This window comes from Microtus ochrogaster, chromosome 17, assembly GCF_000317375.1.
Source record: "Microtus ochrogaster isolate Prairie Vole_2 chromosome 17, MicOch1.0, whole genome shotgun sequence".
In the NCBI taxonomy this organism is placed as follows: domain Eukaryota; kingdom Metazoa; phylum Chordata; class Mammalia; order Rodentia; family Cricetidae; genus Microtus; species Microtus ochrogaster.
In genome coordinates this window covers 11778079-11786887 of record NC_022019.1, presented here as the reverse complement: position 1 = coordinate 11786887, position 8809 = coordinate 11778079, and the positions used below count along the sequence as shown (strand labels likewise).

Below are 8809 nucleotides of genomic sequence, written 5' to 3'. Positions count from 1 at the left end.
CAGGAGAGGGCATTGGATCCCCTGGAGCTGGAGTTACAGATGACTGTGAGACACCATGTAGGTGCTGGGACCCCAATCCAGGTCTTCTAGAAGAACAGTGGGTGCTCTTAACAACTGAGCCATTGCTCCAGCCCTAGGCCTGGTTTCTATGAAAAGAAAGTTTGAAAACACAACCATCCAATGCAATGTGTGGGTATCAACACTGTTTCAAGCTACAAGCTGGAAATATTTTGTGGAGAACTAGGGAAATTCAACTCCAGACTGGACATAGACCAATATAAAAAAGTTACTATCCTACTCATTGTGATAATGGTACTGTGTTTATCTCAGCAAATGTAGCCACTTTTCAGAAGAGTGTATTGCTGAGGGCCACTAGTTTATTCCCTGACTGCCATGACTTGAAATAATCACACAGAAACCATATTATTTGCAATACTGTTTGGCCAATAGCTTAAGCGTATTCCTAGCTAGCTCTCATATCCTAACCTAACCCATCTCCTTTAATCTGTGCCTCACCACGAGGTTGTGGCCTATGCAAAGTTTCCAGCTGGCGGCTTGCATCTTTCTCCTCTGGATGCTACATGGCTTCTCTCTGACTCTGCCTTCTTTCTCCCAGCATTCAGTTTAGTCCCCCCCCCCCCGTTTAGCTCAATTCTGCTAAGTCACTGGCCAAAACAGCTTTATTCATTAACCAATAAAAGCAACACATATACAGGACTCCCCATATCATTAGTTCTTTAAGGCATTTAGCAAGGTGATTGTCAAGACATGCATGTTTTTCTTTTAATTTAGTCAAAAATTAGACAGAGCAGATGTAGCAAGATGTAAATTGCTATTGACTATAGACGACAGATTTGGGATGATTATTACAGCAATTGATCTGGTATTCTTTAGGTTTCAGTGGTAAGGTAGACTACATCAGAGACTTTCAGAGCTCCATGGAAACTCAGAGAACAGTGTGTGTGTGTGTGTGTGTGTGTGTGTGTGTGTGTGTGTGTGTCTGTGTGTGTGTGTGTCTGTGTGTGTCTGTGTGTGTCTGTGTCTGTGTGTGTAAACATGTGCAAGTGTGCTTGCCTGTCAAGGTACACATAAAGCCAGGAGGTTGATACCTGGATGTCACTCTCCCATTTGTTTCTTCACTTCTTTTTTTTTCTTTTTTCTTTTTTCTTTTTTTTTTTTTAGACCAGAGTCTCTCACTGAATCTGCAGTTTGTCACTTTTGGCCTCCAGGATTCACCCATTTCTGCTCCCTCACCTTCTACTCTGGGACTATAAAGCACACTATAGCACCTAGCAGCTTTTGCAAGGGTGCTGAGAATCAAACTCAGGTCCCCTTCCTTGCAAAGCAACTACTTTGCTCCCTGAGCCCATTCCCCAGGACCCAAAGAATAGACATTCCAATAAAGATGTAGAAATTGCTGTTTCTAGGGATAGGCACGTTCTCCAAGGATACATAAAGGGTTGGTGGAAGAATTCAATGAAGCAGCAAGGCCTCCTCTCCCAACAGCTTCGTTCTCAGCTCTGCAGCTACATCCTACCACTTAGAATAGGCCCTGCCCACCACTGACTTGAGACTAACCCAACATGGCTGCCCCTGCAGAGCCATCAACTCCACTTCTTTCTTGCCACCTGCTGTGGTCTCAGGCACCCCCGCAAGGGTTGTTCCTGCTGCTGCCACTGGACAGTGACAGAAGTACCACTACCTCTGCGTCCACCTTCGGTCCTGCCAGTAGCAGCTGCTCTAGAGTGGTACAGCTAGTTCAGCCCTCTTCCCCATAAACCTTGGATTGCTTCCTTCTTGGAAGCACCAAAGTTCTGCCAGAGTCAAGGGAGTGTTTCTTGTCATTTTTAGTAAGGCAAAATTCCTCCAAAATTGCTTTATTCCCATGAGGTACGCAAGCTGAGCTAACTTTGCAATTCTCTAATAAGTGATTCTGCTTTGGGGGGAGGGATACGCATCTTCAAAATGCATTAGCCGTGAGCAGGAAGGAGATTCCCAAGATTAAATGTGTTGTTTCCTCAGCAGAAAAACCGTGCTAAGATAAGCTAGGAAATTTCAAAATATCTAAAACTGTAAAACAAAACCAAAAGTGGTCACAGAGGTGACACTAACGAAGACATTTAAAAAATTTTACACTTATTTATTTGAAGGGTTGTATGCCTTGGCCAGCGCATGTGTGGTGGTCAGAGAACAACCGGTGAGCAGAAATTCTTCCCTTTCACCATGTGGGCTCTGGGGTTGGGGGGATGAAACTCAGGAAGTCGGCTTGGCAGCAAGTGTTCCTCCTACCTGCAAGTCATCTCACTTGTCCTGATTAAGAAAATTCAACTTTCATGTACTACTCTAGATTTAGTATATTATTAAAATCTTGATTCCATCTCCCCTTCCTTTCTACCTTTTTTATTTTTGGTTTAGCCCTGGTTTAGTTTATAACTGTGAAGTGAACAATAGTGTGTTCTGACACACAGTCAAGTAGTGAGAGGAATGCTTCAGTCAGGGAAATTAGCCCATTTGCCATCTCGTGGAGTCGCCTCTCTGCTTTCCTCGCTGCAAACCTTCAGCACATAATGTAAGATCGTGAACTATTGCTCAGTCTCAGACCCCAGCTTTTCCAACCTGCGCTACAAAAACTATCTCTTCTTTGACCTTTACCTTCCCTTTACATGTCTATGAGGAGCCTTGCTTTATCAAAAGATAAAGCAAAATGCTGTACTCCGAGAAGGAGGGAGGTGGAAGGAAAGAGAGAAAAACCCCTTACAACCCCACATGCCTACAAAGGACTTCCCGCTGCTGCTTTCACCTGCCTGTTTCATATTCTGTTAGGAAACTTCAGTTTCCTTGCCTTCACTGATAATTAGTTTCTGCTCTTAGAGTCTTGCTACTTTCTAGCCACATGTGGTACCTGCCCCTGGACTCATGGCAAACAGGTAAATATGTATCACAGGAAAGCATCAACCACCCCAGGCCAACTCCATCCACAAAGCACATCACCTACTCTGCTGGCTTCCTAGGTGATGCTTTCTAAGTATATCTCCATGCTCCCGTGCTTTACCCTGCTGTCTGGCATTTGGCTCTGGGATATAAAGATATTGGTTTTTAAAGTGTGTGTGTGTGTGTGTGTGTGTGTGTGTGTGTGTGTGTATGTGTGTGTGTGTGTGTGTGTGTGTACACATGTACATGGAAGGCAGAAGAGGGTGGCAGATCTCTTGGCACTGGAATTACAGGCAATAGTAAGCCCTCCAGCGTGGATGCTGGGAACCAAACAACTAAACCAGTCCTCCACAAGACAGCTGACTGTTCTCCACAGCTGAGCCATCCCTTACTTAACCACCTTGAAGATGAGCTGGAATGAGTGGTCTTAAGTCCGATGCAACCTAAAGACAGGAAACCTTTTACTCGGCTCGTCTAAGTTCATCACCGTTGAGAGTCCATTCTTCCCGTCATGCCCCTGCCCCTGCAATTCCGCCCCATCTGTAGCAGCTGCCCCTGCGGTGCCCACTGCACACTCTGCTTGTGGATCAACACAAATGTGGCACATGCTTTTTTACATACGCATGCATTTCTTCCCACGAACACAAAACCTCCAAAGAATTTTGCTTTTCCCTTTTGCAATTGAATCCTCTCACTCTTTCAGCTGACTTGGTTCAAGTTAACCTCTCTTGCTGCGGGAGAGAGTCTTCTGGTCCCTCTGGATGCAGCGGCCTAGGAACAGCAGCCTGTGCATGTCTTTTGGGTGACGCAGAACAGGAAGGCCTCCTGTATGTGCTGTGCACAGTCCCAAGTTTGCAAGGGTCTCCAAGGAGAGTGACTGACATCATTCTATCTGAATTTGGCCAGGCATCAACCCTTCCCTCACTGCTGGTTCTCATAGCTCCTCTCAAAGCCTAGAACGACTCAAAAATGCCTTGATGGCCAAAGTTAATGCCAGAGCGTGAGAGAAATTCTGTGAACAGGGCTGGGAGTCCTGTTTATGCTGCAGTGAACTCTCCTTTTGGAATTTCTGACCTGGGGAGGATGAACTGCAAGAAGCAGACGTGCTCTTGTGCAAAGTAAAAGCTGAGACACCTGAAAGGTGAATGAGCAAACATGTTTGTGGAGCAGAGCCAGTCAGTGATGGCACCAGATGATGGCCACATCTGCATCTGACTCAAAAAACTGAGGGCGGAGCCGCTCCAAGGAGCTGCTATTTAGCAATATGAGCTCATGTAATGGAAACTTCTTTGCCCTAAACCTGCTCCGACGGTTACCTATACACTGTATAGACCAATGGGTCTCAACCTTCCTAAATCTTTGACCCTTTAATACAGTTCCTCATGTTTGGTGACTCCCAACCCCCAAATTATTTTCATTGCTACTTCTTAGCTGTAATTTTGCTACTTTTATAAATTGTAAGGTAAATATCTGATATTTCCAATGGTCTTAGGCAAGCCCTATGAAAGTGTCATTTGACCTCCCGAAGGGGTCATGACCTATAGGCTGAGAACTGCTGGTCTAGACTGTCACCAAGCAGACATGGTGTGGAAGACTCTGCAAACACCATGGCCAGCAGAGTGTCAGTTCATGTGAGGCAAGAAGGAAGTCGGGTTCTACGCAACTCAGTGGACTGTGTGGGTCTAAACTTCTAGAGTCTGACACCAGGTAGTTTATTTAGGCATATTTAAGTATAGTAAAATTTAGAGAAAAGCTTCCCGGTGTAACACAATCCCATGTGCGCAATAAAGCCTAAGACATGATTACACTGAAACTCATTTCAAATTACATGTCACCTCTTTCATAAAGATGGGTTCTGTAGATAGACAATATGTGTCACATAAGGGCCTAGGGGAGGATCTGGTGTGGCCTTGGTCATACAGGTACAGGTTACCGGGCTATTAACCATCTCCAGTCCTGTTTGTAAGAGTATGGGGGAGACAGTCACGGTCTCAGTCATACAGATGTGCAGAGTTCACCAGGCTATTAACCATATCCCTTCCCAGCTTTCTGAGTGGAAAACCAGTTTTATATCTCTTTCATTGAAGAGGCAGCTCTGATGGTTTAGCATTCCAGGTTTGCCTGGCACCTACCCATGAACACAAAGTCCTGTGCCCTCGACAACACAGCACATAGGTTTGCTACCTGGTGGCCCCTGTCTGAGACAGTTTTAACCAGCAGTGAGATCGCTGGTTCAACACTCTGTTGGAGACTGAAGAGTTAGTTGATTGTTGCCTTATTTATGTAATTCTCTTAGGTGGGCTCGTTGAGAGTTGCCAAATGACAGTGGTTACTTGGTGAGTGATTGTGGAATTCAGTGTCCCTGCACTGACCAGACTTTGATAGCAGGATACTCTTTAATAAAAAAGAGGCAAGAGCAGTAAATGTCACAATCCAGCTATATTCAAGGCCTGAAATATGATCATGTCTGTGTTAAACTTCCCCTCAATATCTCTATAATATATTAAAATCATACATGAGTGTCTCTGACGTCTTCGGGTGTTTTTCTCACCTTTGTATTCTAACAGCTGGCACAGTCCTTTTCAAAATAGCTTTTAAATAGAAGTCTGTTCGAAAAGACATCCTTAGCAAGCTTTGTTTCATGTTAAATAATTAAATAACAGAAGCACTAAACTCAGGTGAATAGGTCAAAAGAAAGACCATCTGCTCAAATCCTGTCTCCTTTACGTCTCTCTCACACCACAGAGAGTGAGGTTATGTTTGGCCTTCTCTGCCTTGTCTCTCATGCCGCAGTCGGTGAGGTGACCTTTGCACCCACCGTTGAGAACCGTCCTCTAGTGCCCCAAGTCAGGGCACAGACATTCCAAAGCTCTGCCAGTGAAGCTTGAAATATCCAGTACCTCCGTGATTGCTCTCTCACACGGAGAACCAAAGGGCGCATGGGGGCAAATGCAGAGCCAGCCTGAGCCTCCTGCAGAAGCCCAGGAGGAGCCAGGCCCGGGACAAATGACCTCTCCTATTGAGGGTCAGTAATACCAACCCAAAACTGCAGGGCACAATGATTTCTAGAGATTTTCCATGAGCTATGTCTCTCTACGTATATTACCTTCAGCATTGCAATGAAAACATTCCAGGCGAGTCTCCCCACTGAAGATGTCAACCTACGAGAACATTTGCCACTTGCCAGCAAACAGGTGTCCTGCTCCTGTTGTCCCTGGTACCTACCAGATGGGAGTTTGCAAAACAATCTAAAAAAAGAACAAAAAACATAATTATTTTAGCCTTTATGGCTTCCAAATATCTCAGTTGTGTATTCTTTGTTAGGCAAATGTTGCTTGCTGTTTTTATAAACTTGAAAAATATATAAAACATCCTTAGTTGGAGAATCGTAAAAATATCAGATGGTACATGACTCCAGGATGAGACTCTGCACCCCACTTATGATCATTGCTGTACTGGTAACAGTAGCCATGGAGGGAACCAGCGGACAGCATCAACAAATACACAGGTAAGAAACCAAGAAACCATAGTGATCTAGACCCAGTGGATTTAAACTGCTGGGAAGAAATACGACACCATGGTATTTTCAGGAAAACAGGTGGTGGAACCAGAATCATTACGTTAAGTGAAAGAAGGCAGTCTCAAAATCACAAATTTTACATTTTTTCTCATTGTTAGACATAGAGTTCAAACGTGTGCTTGTTTCTATGTATGGGCGGGGGTCATGGCACTAGAAAAGGGATCCTGAGAGGGAGGAAGAGCTTTGAACCTGGGGAGGAGAGGATAATGGAACGCAGAAGAAATGAAAACCGAAGGGAGGTTATTGAGGGGAAGAAGGGAGCTGGGGGGGCGGGGGGAGGTATGATGTCAGATATGCCTGAAAACACTGTGGTGAAACTTGCCACTTTATATATGAAAATTTGGCAAGGAGGCTCAGGGGATAGAGGCGCTAACCAACAAACCTTACTACTTGAACATGAGCCCTGGCACACATGGTGGAAGGAGAGAACCGACTTCAAACAAATTGTCTCCTGGCTCCACACATGTGCACTGGCGCACACACACACACACACACACACACACACACACACACACACACACGATAAATGAACAAATCAATAAATGTAGACATTCAAAAATAATTAAAAGAACAAGCCAGAGGGTCATATTTTGTCCATGAAAGATAGCTTCCTGATTCCCAGGCCATGTCAAATCGGCTGCTCAAAGATGGCATTGTTCTCTCCATTTGATGATGCATGCAACACAGCAAGAATTTCATCTTATTTTGGACATTTTTGCGTGGAAAAGAGCAAGTAGTTTAGTCTCCAAAAATCTGTCTGTCTCTGAGTCACTGTGTGAGTCAGCCCTCAACTCATATGATTTCTCTAAGCTTTGGTTACCTTGTCTTAAAGATTTTTAAATTTATTTTTATCTCATATACTTGAGTGTTCTGCCTGCAGGTATGTATTGCAGCACCTGCATGCGGTACCCTAGAGATCAGGAGAAGGCACTGGGTCTTTCAGAACTGGAGTTACAGTTGTTGTTAGCTCTCATGTGGGTGCTGGGAATGGAACCCTGGCCCTCTGCAGGAGCAGCAGGTGCTCTTAACCACTGAGCCATCTCTCCAGGTCCCAGGTACTTTGCCTAAAAAAAAAAAAAATTGAGTACACCAGGTGTGGTGCACTCCTTTGATCCCAGTACTCAGAAGGCAGAGGCAGGTGGATCTCTGTGAGTTTAAGGCTAGTATGGTCTACAGAGCTAGTTCCGGGACAGTCAAGGCTGTTGTACAAAGAAACCCTGTCTCAAAAAAAAAATTGAGAAGCTTTATTATTTTTTAAATGCAAATAAATAGAAATATCACACACCAAAATTAAGCAGGCCTGCAGTCTATACACTCGGTGAACTTCTATACAGTTAGAATTGTCTTAAAGCCTTGGTCCGTCAAGCCTCAGAGAAGGAATGTAAAAATCCTTTACCGACTCTGAACTGTACATAAACCCCTTGCTTTGGGGACTGTGAATGTCACTGAACTCTAAGACGATATTAATTCTCAGAAGACATCATGGATTAGTCCGTGTGGATATGGTTCCAGTGATAGTGTGGGAAAATCCTAAAGAAATATTGGTTTGAATCATAAATTATTAGTAAGCTCTGAGCTTTTCTTAGAAGCTGAGATTTTGTTTATATGGGAAACTACTTTGTGTGTGTGTGGGGGGGGGGAGTTGTGGTTTCTTGACTTTTCTCATTCAATGGATTCAAAAAACCACAAAAGAAAAATTATTTTTCTAAAAAAAATATTTTGAGAAGTCAATTAGAAATGCCAAAGATTTTGTCCTCCTAAAAATAAAAGGACTGAAGATTCATTTCTTGAGAAAAATTTAGATCTTGCTGATAATTAGGATAGTATACCCCAGTGAAGAAAAAAAGTTACATGCAAATGAATAAAAGCTGTAACGGCAACGCTTCCCTGCCAAAGCATTAAACAGCATTAATAGCACGGAACTGTTGCCACTGACCAAAACTGATTTTATATTCTTCCTCCAACCCTCTAAAGGTACACTGCTGCCAGAGGAAGGCCATTTATAAAATATGCATTAGAAACCATCTCCAGCTCTATACTTTGTCTTTTTATCTTTAATATACTTCCGCATTATTTATATGTAGCATTTAATATCCATAGCTTTAAGAAAAAACAACTTGACATTTTGAAACTTGATTCTCCCAGTTTCTTTGCTCCCTGGTCCTCTGTGTGCCCCAAAGGCATGGAAACTCTTCCAGGCTGCTCTCTTGTCCCCAAACAGTCTTCTCATTAAAAGTGAAAAATAACTTACACACACAGGCACACACACACACACACACACACACACACACACACACA

The 8809-nt window shown here is 43.7% G+C and overlaps 1 long non-coding RNA gene across 1 annotated transcript in view; it reads right to left on the bottom strand.

Annotated features, from left to right (window-relative positions):
- Positions 1–8809, bottom strand: part of LOC101998233 — a 19138-nt gene that overhangs the window by 840 nt on the left and 9489 nt on the right. Inside the window, exon 2 of the long non-coding RNA XR_258465.2 lies at positions 6038–6179. This is a non-coding gene — a long non-coding RNA (uncharacterized LOC101998233). The remainder of the gene's footprint in view (positions 1–6037; positions 6180–8809) is intronic.